The sequence below is a fragment of the Mustela nivalis genome, assembly GCF_964662115.1.
Source record: "Mustela nivalis genome assembly, chromosome: 5".
Lineage (NCBI taxonomy): Eukaryota > Metazoa > Chordata > Mammalia > Carnivora > Mustelidae > Mustela > Mustela nivalis.
Window position 1 is genome coordinate 156240870 of NC_139024.1, and position 16019 is coordinate 156256888.

The 16019-nt window shown below is 44.9% G+C and overlaps 1 protein-coding gene across 2 annotated transcripts in view; it reads right to left on the reverse strand.

The window, feature by feature from the left end:
* The window catches only part of LOC309865336 (uncharacterized protein), a 48606-nt gene extending 32855 nt beyond the window's left edge, over nt 1-15751 (reverse strand). The window contains exons 1-2 of one of the 2 annotated variants that reach the window (XM_082731610.1): nt 15644-15751; nt 2414-2546 (exon numbers count right to left, since the gene is read on the reverse strand). The gene's annotated coding sequence lies outside the window, so the exon portion shown is untranslated. Of the gene's footprint in view, nt 1-235; nt 340-2413; nt 2547-15643 lie in introns of those variants that run through there. The other variant, XM_082731609.1, reaches the window with a different exon arrangement.
* Nucleotides 15752-16019: the final 268 nt, after the last annotated feature.

Below are 16019 nucleotides of genomic sequence, written 5' to 3' on the forward strand. Positions count from 1 at the left end.
GGGAGCCCACTGGAAAATCTCAGCCAGTTTTAGGTGCAAATGTCATAAGGATTTGATTTGAGGAGGAAAAATATCAAACTAGTAAATAATAAATAGTAATAGCAAACTAGTAAATAGTAAACAGCTAACTAAGTAGGATCACAAGTTACTCAGAAACAATATGTAGCTGCCTATGTATCCAAGTGACAGACGACTTTCCCTTTGTGCTCCCACATGTGAAAAGTTTGGGACTCACCACTCTCATCCTCAGAACAAGAGAAAACCTGAACAGTCTGAAAATCAGTAACTCTCCTTAGCTATATCCGAATATTGAGGTCACAGGGCAGCTTGCTGACCCAGAACTTGGAGAGAGGGGCAGAGCGAATGATTCACAGAAGCAGAGACTCATAGCTGGTGAGAATCATGGACAATGTTAAGGACAGAGAAGGCAGAAACGGGCTGGAAGACAAAATATAAAACAACGGACAAGGGAAACGAATAGAAAATATTTACAAATACAGATCTCTCTTGACTTACAACGGGGTTATGGCCCCATAAACCCATCATAAATTGAAAATACTACAAGTCAAAAATGCATTTAATACACTTAACCTACAGAACATGGTAGCTTGGTTTCACCCACCTTAAATGTGCTCAGGATGCTTACATGAGCCTCGAGCTGGGCAGTCATCTAACACAAAGCTTATTTTGTAATAATGTGTGAAGCATCTCACACAGTTCACTGAACACTGTACTGAAAGCAGAAACAGGATGGCTGTGTGGGGACAGAATGGTTTTTAGTGAGTGAGTAGGTGGTTGGCCCTAGTGATCCCATAGCTGACCGGGCGCTGCGGCTTGCTGCCCGGCGTCACCAAAGAGGATCCCACCCACATCACAGCCTGGGAGAAGATCAAAAGTCAAAGTACGATTTCTACTGAATGTGTATTGCTTTTCACCACTGTCAGTTGAACCATTGTAAGTCAGGGACCGTCTGCACAGTAATCCCCCCCTTACACAGGGCTTCACTTTTGACAGTTTCAGTTGCTGGTGGTCCACGGAGACCTGATAATCCTCCTTCTGACACGTCATCAGAAGGTCAATAGTAGCCTCATGCTACATCGCAATGCCTACTAGTCATTCAACTAATGCATTATGCAAATCCATTGAACTGTGCAACGCAAAGAGTAGATCCTAAGGTAAACTGGGGGCTTTAGGTAGTAACAATGCATCAATCTTGGTTCACCCCATCGTAATGAATGTATCACAAGACATTAATAATAGGGAAATCTCTGAAGTTGGGAGAAGAGGGGATATGGGAACCTAGTGCTTTCCATACAATTTTTATGTAAATTTAAAATGCTCTAAAGGATAAAGTCATTTTAAAAGGTCAACATAAGAGGTAATATGATTATAAATAACCTTAGCTGTTTCAGAAGTGGAAAGACTTTCTTATCTTAGATAAGAACATAACGAAGAAATGGTTCTGATGAAGTTCCAGAACCTAAGTCATGTTTGGTGGGGTGAGGTTCGGAGCTGACGACTAAAGAAAGAATTCTTAAGACATCTTTGGTGCAAAATGGTGGTTTATTAAAGCACGGGGACAGGACCCGTGGGCAGGAAGAGCTGCTGCCCCGGGCATGTGAGGAGTGGCTGGTTATATACACAGGAGTTGGGTAGGTGAGGACAAAGGGGTGTTCAGAAGGGCTATTGGGGCAAAGAAGACTATCAGGATATTGAAGGCCTGGTTACTATCAAGCCAAGGCCACTTTCCCTCTAATGAGGCATTAACAATTGGGAGTCTCCTGGTGGAATGTTACATTCCTGCTATCAAACGTCCTTGTTAGTGAGATTTAGGTCTTAAAAGAAATTTAACTTTATTTATTTTTCCTTCTACCTCCGTCTCCTTCGGTTTTTTATGGAGGGGAGGGTGACGTTAGGGCTTGAGAAACTGAGTTATGTGTCTTTGGAAATTGGGCTATTGATAAGGTAACTTCTTTGTTGTAAATCTCAAGGACATTTATAAACTAAGAGAGACTCCTGCCTTGCAAGACTATGATCTCTGCAAGTTAACTATTTGTTCTTCTCTTAGGGCAGTCAGGGGTGCCTGTGGAATGTCACACATATTACCAAGGGGAGTGGGTGGAGAGGGGGTGCAAGGCGCCAGCCCCTGTTCCATCCTCAGCCAGCCTCCTGCTCCCTCATCAGTTCTAGGAGTTGAATTCTGCCATTTTGGGGGGAAATGAGCTGAATTGTCACCGTAGTGCCAAAGCACGTCATGGTGGGGGCTTTTGGAAGGGTTTAGGGGTAGACTTGGAGAGACCCATGATACCAAGTTTAAACAAAAGCCAGCAACAAAACCAAACCCAAAGAATTCTCAAACCAAGAAGTGCAATGAAATCCTTACTAAGTTACCACGGATGCCTGTCGGGAGTACCTGGATGAGGGGCTGGGCTTCCTGTAGGGTCCCACGAGGAAAGGAGCACAGCAGGCTTGGGAGGACTCTGTCTGGGCGGATGAACTGGGTGTCTCAGGTGGGCTTTTACTCCTGCGTGATTCAGGACACCAACCTGTCAAAGACAAAAACCAGGTAAACGAGGACACTGACTTTAGTTAGGCTCTTGCGATGGGGAGAACACCCCAGATTGAAGGATCAGAGTGCTCTCTGCAGGATAGCCTGCTGTAGACTTTCACAGGGATCACAACTTCCTGATGAGGTTATTTGGAATTGTTTTGCATTGGAGAAGCTTCAGTCCTATGAATTTGAAGTGTTCATTTGGGTGTCTAGCTACTCTCAAGGTGATTGTGCAGAAAAAGTTGGCACAGCAGGCCTGAGACTATTCTCCTTGGAAAGGCCTGCTGGCAAGATGGGCCCTTGGCTGGCATCTGGGCGCTTACATTTTAAGAGAGTTCCCACCATTTCCCAGATGACAGGAGTGGCTCACTGCCTACACTGTTCATGCAAACCATATGGTTTGCTTTCTTGGTTTCTTGGTCTGGATTTTTGATATATGCTAGGCAGCCTCCCCCAAGTATCTTGGATACCAAATCTTTAGTGAACTTCCCTGGTGGACGTTTTCCATGTGTTGTCACGATTTTGCATTGAAGGAATTAAGCCCATCCTGTGTGACTTGCACCTGGTTTCCTCCAGACTTTATTCCGTGTGTCTTTTCCTTTTGCTGACTCTGCTTTGTATCCTTTTGCTATAATAAATAATAGCTGCGGACAACTACATGCTGAGTCCTGTGAGTCTTTCTCGAATCATTGAACTAGGGAAACACAGGGACAAACAGCTCTCATCTTAGCTAATCACTCATGAGACAAAGAATAAGAACTTGGCTAGGAGTGAAAGGGGAAGGATCTGTGTTTGGCCTTATCAGCATGTTTGAGCAAATGAGGAAAGATTTGTGTTTGGCTTTGTCCATACCTAAATACTACAACGTTTTGCATGACATAGGAGGTAGGGTTTGTTGACTGCAAATATTTCATGTAATTTTTGATATAAGATATGCTAAATTATTATTTTTTCAATTACCCAAATAATAGATACTCCTATAATGTAAATGTTTGAAAAAACGTAAAGAAACACCAAAAATATCTTACTCTCTTCCCCGTTAATAATTAGTATCCTTAGTCATCAAAAAACACAAGTTAAATTCACAAAGAAACCCCCCTACATCCTGGCCTGAGAAGCCATAATTAAAATGGTTGACAATATCAGTATTGGCTGGTCTGTGGAGTGACCAGAAGCCTCACACATCATTGTTAAGAGTGTACACTAATACATACATTTTGGAAAACTGTTTAGCAACACCTCATAAAGTTAAACATACATATATCCAGCATATGTGACCCAGCAATTTCATACACATATCTGCATATCCAGGTATGTATGTATATATGTATGTATCTATTTATCTGATAGATGAGTGTTTATGTTCACCTAAAATTTGCACGAAAATGTTCCATGATTTTTGTAACCTAGAAATGGAAACCAAGCGCCCGTCAGCATTAAAATGGACAAGTACATTGTGGTGTGACCAAACGGAAGCTGATGAAAAGGAAGAAACTGTTTTCACAGCTAAAAACACTGATGAATCTTAAAAGCAATATTGAGTGAAAGAAGCTAGACAGAAGAATGCAGATGCAATTTGACTTAATGTATATGAAGTTACAAAATAAATGACAGCACATAAGTGGGAATTCAGACCAGTGGCTAACTCTGGGAGAACGGCAAAGAAGAGGGTCCTGAGGGAGCCAAGGCGGTTACACGGGAATGTAAATTTGTAAAAATCATTACCTGTGTGCTTAAGATATGCATACTTTGCTGTATTAATTTATACCTTAATAGAATAAAAGGGGAAAGGAATAAAAACAACTGAAATAATAAAAAAAAAACCCACTATGGTTTGAACTAGAATTTATTCCAAATGGTGTTGTCTTGAATTCCTCCAGCAGGAAGATTTGAATCATTACACCACAACTAATTCATATCCTTAGAAATTATATATAAAATGTCCATCATCACTGTTTTTTGGTTCTTCCTATTATACTTAGGAAACTTCCAGTATGTTTCCCCATTGCCTAATTTTTATGTTGGTATATTTATTCTTGAAATGGGCAAAATGTTACATTTGCAGAAAACAAGACAAAGACTTTCTTTTCCTGAAATGTAGCATCCAAAAAAGGAAATAGGCTTTTCAGAAAAGGTTATTTCAAAAGTAATTGACAAGAAATGCCCTGTGGGCTGGCTGAGATAGCTCAGTTGGGAGAGCGTTAGACTGAAGATCTAAAGGTCCCTGGTTCGATCCCGGGTCTCAGCAAAGGATGTTGGTCCTTTTGCAAATGTTGACTTTTTCATTGCTGATTGGCAATGAGTAAACCATTGACTACCCACCCATACTGTATGTCAATCACCTTTAAATAAGTTGAGTCCACAGTGCCGGTTATGTGGAAAGGAGCTACAGGCATATTTACCCTCATCACAGACCTGGCTTTCGTAAATTCTTTGGCAAAATACAATTCTCTGTCCATACACCTAATTGCTTCCAGCAATCCCTCAAGGTAAAGAAAACCTCCCCAATGCCTTTTTCAGAGCACTTCGGTGTTCTTAAATGCATCTATAAGAATCAGGGTATGGGCACTTTCAACTCTTCACTTTATTACCTCTCTTCCTGCCTTCACTTAGTGCTGGGCCTTCCAGAACCTTACATTATTGTCAGCACTTTGCATCCTGTAAAAGGTTTTGCCTATCTTACCCAGCATTTGGTTTTCAGCTGCGGGGACAGGCCTAGTGGCAGGAATGGTAGTGTAAACATAAATTGAATTTTAAGAGTATTTACTAAGATTCCGTGTGGTGGTATTTATGCATATGCACATGCTGTAAAATGTAATAGAGATTCTTAATACTATTATTTTTCCTGAGACAGTGTTGGATAATTCATAGGCTCTAATCTGGAATATAACACACATAACTTGAAATCTTCTTGCATTTACGGTAGATGTTCCCTTGTGTATTGCCAGCGATGTAGGTGGAGGTATTTAAAGGTATGCGAGAGGACCTGTGGAATATTTTGGGAACGATATACGAGAAACCCAGCGCTCTGGTGGCCTCCGAGGAGGATTTGGGGGAAGCTGGAGTCAAAGATCGGTGGAGATTCCTTCTGTATCATAGTGTAATGTTAAGGACGGATCTTTTAATAAGCCCTCCTATTGATCTGGAATCACTACTAGTAACGGTTCATACCCAATATTTCATTCAAAAGCAGGCTCCGGAAAAACACAGTTCCGGGGACCTGGAGCCCTCTCAGTCTACCCGGGAGGTAGGCGCAGGTGGGGCTGAGGACAACAGACCCACATCTTGGGTTTTGCCAAGTGGTCAGGTGCTGGTTTTTCTAGGAGAGCGAGTGCTCGGCGTGCGTAATCCTCCCGGACACCCTAGGGCGTAGTCGGAAAAGTCGGGGAGGTCTGCCACCCGGGAAACTCCGTTTGTCCAGGGGAGGAAGGAGCCAAGGGTAATCGTTTGGGGTTGCAAGCCCCGGACCCAAGCGAGGTGCGTCATGGTGGCCTTGCCTGAGGACCCCGGGGTCCGGGACACGGTGGGGGAGGCAGTTCCCCGCGGCGACAGGGAGGACGCAGCCTGCAGAGGCCACGTCGGAGAGCGTCTCTGCGTGTGGGGTCGAGGCTCGGAAGCCCTGGGCCGCGGACGAGAGCCCCGCAGACTGGAAGAATGCCCGGGGGAAGATCCGCGGGGCCCCCGCGCTCGACCTTGAACTGTGGACGCTGGAGGCTCAAGCTGCTCTCCTGCGCCCGCGTCCGCTTTCAGATCAACCACGTCATTACCTGCCGATTCAGTTAGCTCCGAAAACAAGTATTCGCTGGCAATTGTCTAGGCGTGGGTCAGCAAGAAAGTTGGAAGGTTACAAGTGAACTAACACTAGGGACGCCTCCCACCTGTCCCCGGGTGAGGAAGCCAGTAGGCTCGCTGGGCACCGCGGAGGCACCTCTCCGACTCCGGCCTCCGCTGCCCGGGCCGGGGGTCCCTCGGCTCGCACCCCGCAACCTCTGGGCCCTTGGGTGACAACTTGAAAGCTCAGCGGGGCGCCGCTACCACCTCGCCCTCTGCAAACCTCCCACGGCCTAACAGGACAGTAAGTCACCCCGACTTAGCGTGTGACAAGCCGTCCAGCCGCGGTCCGCGTGGCTGATGACGTCAGGGCGGGTGTCTGCGGGTCTTCCGCGACCCCGGGGCTCCGGATCCTTTCCTCCTCCGCTCCCCTTCGTCTCCTCGCCTTGAAACAGCCTGAACTTAACGGGTCATTAAGTTCCGAGTCATGAAAGACCAGCGTGCAGTCTGTCATCCAACGCTACAGACGTGCTTCTAGGAAGGGGGACTTCCTCCACCAACGACTGAAAATCCGGCCACAGTGCACCCTCCACAAGTAGAGACTCAGCCTCTGCACACAAGTTTCTCCGTGGATTTTCTTCTCCAAATCCGAAGAACTGGAAGAGTGAAGACTCCTCGTTACAGTCTGTGAATGTGGTTTAATGGTTCCCTTAGAAGGGGGGGGGGGGAACCGGGAGAGGAGAAATTCCTTTTAGTAGAGGAACTTACTTTCTAAAAAAAAAGAAGCCCTCCTGCAGGGTGGCCGGTTAGCTCAGTTGGTTAGAGCGTGGTGCTAATAACGCCAAGGTCGCGGGTTCGATCCCCGTACGGGCCAGGCGGCTTGTTTTGGGCTTCTGCCTGCCTAACTCTGCCCATGACCCCGAATTGCCAGGGGCCGGAGTCGGGACCGATGACCTTGTCTCGCTCAACGAGACGGCTGTGTACTTCCGTCTGGCTTAGCTTTTAATAAAAAACGTACAACTGCCAGGAAGACTCTCCTGAGGAAAAGCAGCGTGGGAGCCAGGCAGGTGTGTTTGGGAAAGGGGAAGCCGAGGCGTTTTCGGACTAGGTGTGCTCAGTGTTTAGTGACACTCGGAAGACAGGATTATCTGGGCACGCCAAAGAAGCTTCTGCGGAGAGATGGAGTCAAGCGCAGCGCGGCCAGAGGCTCGGTGGGCTGGAGCAGCGAGGCGCGGCGGTGCTCCCGTCGGGTCTGCGCTCGGTCCGTCCCCTTTATCGCGAACCCTCCCTCCCGGCGGCGGCGAGGACCCGGCGCCCAGAGCGACTCTGCGCGGTCGCCGGCCTTCGTGCACCTGCCGGCGAGGCTGCGCACCCGCTTTCTCAGGTCTGGTCTCCGCCCCCGACGGCGCGCGATGACGGCAAGTCACCTGTCAGGTGCGCGGAGGAGACAAGCTGCACGTTCGGAAATGGGTCCACATCTGAAGATGATCTTCTGGGTTGGTTGGAGGACTTTTCCCCACTTGGCAGTGATTTCTCTCCAGCCTCCACGCGCAGCCACGACGCACAGGGAGGAGGCTTGTCTGTCCGGAGGCAGCCCGACAGCTGCCACCTCCCAGATCTTCCTTGCACTCTCATCTTTTCCCTGCTGTTTACCTTTGCAAAATAAGGAATTCCTGTTGATTCTCTGCCCCCCCCCCCCCGCGGTCTCCGTCCCCATGAACTCGGCCGTGCACGTGGGGCCTCGCAGGAAGGAGCAGCGACAGCAGCCTTCAGGGCCAACCTCTGTCTAAAGGGGCCAACTGAGGCAAAGAGTCGCTCCCGCCGAACCCTCCTTGCCTCCACCTATCCCCAGGAGATGTCTGTCCCTCTTCTCTTTGCTGGTGTCACACCAGGAAGGAACTGCGTAAGAGAGACCTCTGGGTGAGGACTCTTTCCAATGGGGAAAAAATATCAATGGGGAAGATACTGGAAGAAAAGTTATTTTTCTTTAGAGTTCCTTTGATTTTAAAACCTTCCTTCTAATGGTCTTTTCCGGCCAATCTCCTGTCTCAAGTTCAAGAAGGGATGAAAGAAGAAAATCTTAGAGGATCACTCCTTTGATGCTTGTGACTTCTCCTTCAGGCTCAGCTGACAGCGGGTGTGGGAGAGCGTTTGTGAAAGTGAAGGATCAGTTCCTAGAAAGCGTATTCGAAAAACTTTAAGGATCGCTTCAATGTTTTTGTTTTGTTTTGTTTTGTTTTGTTTTAAAGTACCTAGGAAGTGTGAAGAAAAAGTAAGCTCAGCCAGCCAGCCAGAGGTTGAACCTGGAACCTTCCAATCCGAAGTCAGACACATTACCCATCATGCCACTGGCCCTCACCTGTCACAGCACTCTCCATACTTGTATTTTCCGTTCCTATACACAATTCCTATCAGATGAAGTGGTTGATGTTTTAATTTAGACAGCAATTAGGTACAAAATCTGCACCAATTCTGGGAAAGCATAATTTATTTTGTGATTTGTTTGCATAATCCACGTTTACATAAAATGTTTTCATTGAAAACAGGTCAATCTTCACTCATTTTCCGCCTGTGTTCATTGGAACCTTGTTCGTTGCTTCGTAGCTGTTTGTTTTGCTTTTGTTTTGTTGTTTTACTTGAACATATGTCCACCGACTCAGTTTCCAAGTTCTCTCTTCACTTCTTGCCCAGTTTATATTCTTGCCTAGTTCTGAGCTCTCTGTTACAGCCCTCCCCCAGCCATAATATTCTCTGCCCACAAATTGCAAAAAACACAAAATGCAATAAGAATGCAAGAATTCCATAGAAGTATACATTTTAAGAATCACATTTGACAAAGAAACTTGGAAACCAGGAACCCACTTACCAACAAATACAAAATTGGCTTAAATTTTTTTTTAGCTCTTCAAAGTTGATGAAATAGCTGAAAATGCAAAAGTGCTTATAAAAGAGAGGTTTAGACCACTGAGGAGACGAGGTTGCATATGGGCTTGAAAAGGCAAAGTCAGAAGTCAAAATTTAGCTTCTCTGTGCCTCAGTTTCCTCATTTGTAAAAAGTGCTGCAAAGAGTGGCAAATATAATGCAGTAGTATCCTAAATTTTTTGTGGCTCCCACCAGCCTTTGATGTCAGTACAAACACTAAAGATTGCTGCCTGAAAATGCCTTTAAGGAAGTTGCTGGCTCTCTATAATCAGAAAGGGCACCTAATCCCCCAAATTTCAAGTCTCCTGTGTTCTCCTTGCTGCTGTGATCAGACATTTGCCAGATTTAACAACTTCACCTCCACGCACTCAGTGTTTTTGAGCGCTCCAGTCTGAAGCTCGGTGTGGACAGTGGGGAGGGAGCCCGAGCTCTGGCGGTTCCCACGCGCCCAGACGCCAAAGAAGATGGTGGAACTCATAACCAGCTGGCGCCGCCCTCCTAAAGGATTTGAGTTATAAATTGGAACGGCCGCTGAAGGGATTTCTCTGCGGTGCTGGGCGAGGAGCCATTTAATTTTGCAGAAGTTTCAAGCTGTGAGCCCCACACCAAAAGGTATACCGCTGTGAGCAGGATTTGAACCTACGCGGGGAAACCCCATTGGATTTCGAGTCCAACGCCTTAACCACTCGGCCATCACAGCCCCTCTCCTTGGTTCTTCACTCATTAGACTAAAGACAGGTATATGTCATTTACCATGTAGTATGTTAGAAGACAGAGGATGACTGCTTCCTGAGTGTCCCCTCAAAACCTTCTCCAAGCCCAAGCTTCCCTATTTCACTTAAAGGCAATTTCAACATTTCCAATAGTTAGGTAAACATCTTGGCAACACTCTTGACCTCAATTATTCTTTCATTCCACATATATGAGGGGCTTCTCTTTTCCTCCCCTCAAAATGCATCTAGATTTGAAAAACTTCTCACCACTCCACTGCTATCACCTTGGCCCACGACACCTGCATTTCTGACATGGAATATTGCAAAAATCCCTTAACAGGTTTCCTTTCTTCCACCCTTTCCAGCTTTACAAAAAACTCAACCAGAGAGATCTTTGTGAACACAAAACACTCTGAGCACAGCTTTGCTCTAAACGCAAAAACATCTTCTGCTTTCATCAGAGTGAATGCCAAAGTTCCCACTTGGGCTGCAGTGTTGCCCGAGAGCTCATTTCTCCCACTGCACCCCTGCTCGGCTGTTCTTGCTTTGCTGTAGGTATGACTCAGCCACTTGCCTTACTTCAGGTGCTTTCTCAGGTATCAGCTTATCAGGAAACACAGCCTGAACATTGTATCTAAGCTCTACGCTTCCCTGTTCCAGTGCTCCTCTCCGTTCTTTGTTTATTTTTCTGCATATCACTCATGGTCCTTTAACACACTAGGCACCTTATTTATTTTGTATGGAACCATGTGAATTATGGTTCAAACTCAAGAACCCATGGCTTCACATTACATGCTTCTTCCTTAACATCTTTTTGGGTATGTGTGTATTTTCTTCAAATTCCCAAAGCCCTGATTGTCACAATTTCCATATGTAAGGAAGAAGAATTTTTCCTCTATTCTGTTAGGTTTGTGGCAGAGGCCTATGAGTTCAACAGACAAAGGACAGATTGAAAGGAGAAAAAGTACAAATTTTGTTGATGTGGCTATTTTTTATTTTAATTTTACATGCATGAAGGCTTCCTAGGAAAGAAGTGAGAACCCAAAGAAGCAGTTAAACTTGAAAGCTTTTATACCATTTAACAATATTGTAGGGAAGTGGGTAGACAACGAAAATGAGAGTTTGGACTTTTAGGGGAAATATTTGTGGGACGGTAACTATAAGGGGAAACTAGTGGAAGTGGGGGTAATTTTACTGGGATTTGTTTCTGCAGACTCATATTGGTGCTGACTTTCCATCTTTGGTGATCAGAGTAGTTCTCCTCCTCTCCTATGGGAGATGAGAGGGGAACACCTTCACAAAGGGACATTTATGCCACGCTTTTAGGTGGACAGGAGGAAGACAGAGAGCCCTTCCTGTTTGTTTTTTCTTAATTGCTCTCAGCCCCAAATCATCCTTATGCTAAAGTGGCATATTTTGGGGTCGCAAATATTTGCATTTGTTTTAAGTCTGAAACCCTCAAAAGAAAATACAAGTTCATTATCTAAAAGGAAATACGTTCAAAAGCAAAGAAATCACGTGTTTCCGCCCGGTTTCGAACCGGGGACCTTTCGCGTGTTAGGCGAACGTGATAACCACTACACTACGGAAACCCTGCAGTGCTGTTCTCCTAAAAGTAAATATTTCTGGATAGCCCAGCCCTTTTTCCTGGAGGGATTTCCCTTTACCATGTTAATACAATCATATACCAGTAGCAAAGTGTTCACCAAAAATATCTACTATAATGTTCAGAGAAGCGTGTTTAGAACAGCCAAAAAACTGGAAACTACCCAGTGCCCCTGATGGTTTTCTAGAGAAAATGACACAAAATCTGAGACATCATAGATGAAGACTATGTTGAAGTATGATGCAGAGAGATTAGAAAGGGGATTTTTGTCATTGGGAGCTGAAGGGGGTCGGCATGATGGGGGCAGGAGGATATCCAAGAATTTGAAGGAGGGGAAGGAAATAAATGAGATTAAATGGGAATATGTGGGCCAAATCAGAGAAAAATACAGGATGTACCTTCCAAAGAGGGAAAGGTGTATTTTGATCTGAATATGAGGAGAGAATTTGGAGCCTAACCATTAATTCTTGGAGTACAGATGTCATCAGTGAAGCCTTCTTTAAAAAAAAAAAAAATTAAAGTGTAATCTACATAATTAAAATGCACTAATCTTAAGGACACATCTCAATGAGAAAAAAAGTCACATCAACTTATTGATTCAATAAACTCAGCAAAGGACACCCAGGGTAACCATAAAGAAAATTGTAGCTACCCAAATTATACTGAAATACTTGAAAATCAAAATTTAAAAAATCTTAAAAGGAGCTGGAGGGGAATGACCTACATTTTGGGTTAAAGGTTAAATGGAATAATAATCAATCAATCAATCAAAGAAAGGCAGGAAAAAACCCCCCAAAATAAAAAACAAGTGGGACAAATGGAAAACAATTAACTTGATGATGGGCTTAAATCCAAATATAAATAATTGCATTTAATGTAATGAGATAAACACATAATTAAAAGGCAGTGAATGGCATGGTAAATAGTGAAATAAAACAAAGAAAAACAGGAGCCAACTGTACCCTGGTTACAAGAGACACATAAGACGAATAAAGATGACAGGTTGAAAGTAGAGTTGTGAGGGAAGATATACCTTGAAAACACAAACCATTATATCAATATTGGATATATATCAATATCAGACAGAGTAGACTCCAAGGTAAAAAGTAAGATTAAAGATAAAGAGATACATCCAATAAAAATAAGATAATCAATTCATCAAGAAGATTTATTCTTAAATGAAGCAAAACTGAGACAATGAAAACAAGAAATAGAACAACCAGAATTATGATTGGTGATTTTAAGGACTCCTTTGAGTAGCTGATGAGAAGCTGAAAGAAAAGGGGAAATAACTAGGATATAGAGGATTTGAACCATAGCTATTAACTGATCAACTTGATCTAGTCAGCACTTACCAGATACAACTCGTAACTACTGTAGAATACACGTGTCAAGAATGGCTTTGATGACCAATCTTGAAGACGGGGGGAACAAGAGGAGGCCATTATAGCTTATGGTCAAGAAGAGCTATTGAAGACCCAAATAGGGACCAACAGAAGGAAAAGAAGGGAAAGACATCTTACACATGTTGAAGGCAAAGTTAGCAGGACTTTGTGATGATTTGATGGTGGGAGGAATCAAGGTTAACCACAGGTTTCCAACGGGTTTAATGTCAGTTGAATTTATGGTGCCCTGTGCCAGTAGTACCTATATGAAATCCAAGTGGAGATGGAAATATGAATTTGAAGCTAGGGAGAGATCGGTGTTGGATGTGGATATTTGGGGAGATCCACTCCAGGCAGGCAGCTAAGCGGTTTAGAGTTGATAAAGAAATTCTGAGGGAGAAGAGATCAACTCCAGAAATTCTGCAATGAGTCAAGACGTGGACATCAGCACTGGAAAGCACCGAATGCTTGAGATTCTTCCAGCTGCAATCATGGTGTGGGTACAAGACTCAAGAACTTAAAACTTAACCATCTAAGTGTGCTTGACATTCCTAAGTTTGATGTGCTGTGTATATGGAATTGTAGACATAAACTGAGCATTAAACAATCCCAACACAGAGAAGAAAGTGTGACAACAGGTGACAGGGACAGATGAATTCAGAAGATCTCAGCTGAGTCTGAAGAGTAATGATTTCTGGAAGTAGGTATCCCCAGTATGGTCATCACCACATTTGTTTCACACCTAAAATTTCCTGGTTAGACACCGAGTGGACATACTTCCCAACCATTTCTCCTTCTCTGCCATTTCTCATCATGACCATGCTTTATCTTTCATCTTTTAATAGACATTTCATTCAAGTGAATTCACCAAACTATCCAGTGCCCAACGTTACCAATGAATAGCTAGACATGAAGAAGAAAGAACCACATAGCTGACCTAAAACAGTAGCATGTCTACTTTAGTAGCACAAAAGAGGAGAGCTGTCTGCCTCAGGATCCCAAGCCAGGGAACATTTAATAGGGGAGGTAGTTGCATTTCCAGATGCTCAGCAATCCACAAGAAAGTAATCCTTTCTTAGTAGTCAGTAATTTCATAGTAATACAAAAAAATGTCTGAAAAGGCATGTTTTTAAAGTGGTTGAATCTCTGTCACTTGATCTCAAATGGTAGGACCAAAGAGGGAAACCTCAGCTAGACTACTCACCTCCTGCAAATATCATGACTAGCACAAATATTCTGAGTCCTTTAATAAGTCTTTGTATATGTATTGGGAATTCTTCTCAAACCCTGAGTGTTATAAGAGTCATCTTGTGTAAATTCAAGTTGGTTCCTACTCACCTACTGAAAACATAGGAAGATAAATCATAAAAACCAGGAATAAAGCAAAGAGACAGGCCCTGCTGGGATTTGAACCCAGGATCTCCTGTTTACTAGACAGGTGCTTTAACCAGCTAAGCCACAGAGCCAGGTGTGGTACCCTCTTCACTTACATCTTATTTAAGTATGATTTCACACACTTTAACTATAACAAAATTTGTAGCTTGTCTACCAGATGTTTCAGAAACAAAAAAGAATAGACATTGTCTCAGTCAAAACCAAAGAAGAATGTTCTTTGGAAGGATGAACATAGGGACTAGACTGAGATGACTGTCTCTTCTTGGATCATTGTTTCAGTGTGGACACCACTAGTCTCACTAGACTCTAAACTCTGGCAGCAAAGACAGGCCTTGGTTGAATTCAAAAGGAAAAATGAATGGACTTTCTAACCACCATTTTGCTTTAACCCCACCTGGGCTCTCCTCTATGGGTGTGGAAAAGGACATGTTACTGGTCAAAGACCAGCACGTATCTGACCCATGGTTGTCAAAAGAACTGTGAGGATACGTTTGCACCTGTGAGGTGACGTTTGCACCTGTGAGGTTGTGCTCAAGGATGGTGGTACTCTTTTCTCAACTTCAGAACTGTTGACAGCTGGTGGCTCACCACTGAGTTGGTCTCTGGGAACTGTCCTCAACAGAAGAGGCACCTTGCTCAAATTTACACGCACCATTAGGGGTGCTCAAATCCAAGACTGGTTGATGGAAGAGTATAAAGTCCTCCCCTCCTCTTATGGACATTTCTGAAGGGCCGTTCCAGGCTCAAATATCCCTGAGAAATCCGCTGGTGGCCTCTGTTAAACGACACCACTCTCGTCTTCTGCTTGTTTCCAATCCCACTTCCCTCACCCTCTCCCTCTCCTATTTGCTGATTCTAAGAGCATTCCCAGTAATACTGCACACAACCTCCATCTCTGTGTCTGTTTCCCATGGAATCGACCACGACCAAAGGCAAGTGACCGATGCCTACTTCGATCTCTAGAGGTCGAAGTAAGTCTGAACGTGGCCCGGACTCAGAAATCATCTACCACAGCAAGTACCCTGGTAAAATAAAAGTGATCATAGTATTAATATTCTACCCTACAAACTTACAGACTTGTCGCCACAGAACAACGACGACGACAACAGGAAGATACCTACCAGTTGGTTCAGACGATGTATATAGATAAAACGTGCTCACGGACCAGAGGAATGATTTACGACAGTAACAGCAAGTACCTGAAACGGGAGGTTAGAAACGAAACGAGACATGTAGCTGGTCAAAGAACACGATTCTCATTTCTAGGGAAATCCAGACCACACAGACGCGCAGACGTACTTACAAACGGAGCGTGAGGGCCTCTAGTCTGCGCGCGGACCGGTCGGCTTCTGAAAATGCCAGGACCCCAGCTCAGAAGGAGCCGCGGTGGGCAGAGGAGAGGCAGACGCCGCGGGAGAGCAGGGACCAGAGGACTCGGCGGCTCCCGCGGCCCCCGCGGCCCCCGCGGACGCGCACCTGGAGGCAGGTGGGTCCGGCGCCGGCCGGAGAGGGCGCCTCTCCTCGGAGCTTTCCCGCGGTGCTCCTCAGCCTCGCGACCCGGTCAGTCCCGGCGTTTCTCCCTGACGCTGGACACCTCCTGCCTCCCACAGACCCCGCCCGGGTTTGCGGGGTCCTGGCTCTCCGCTCCGGGTCCCGGCGGGGTCAGAAGCTCCCG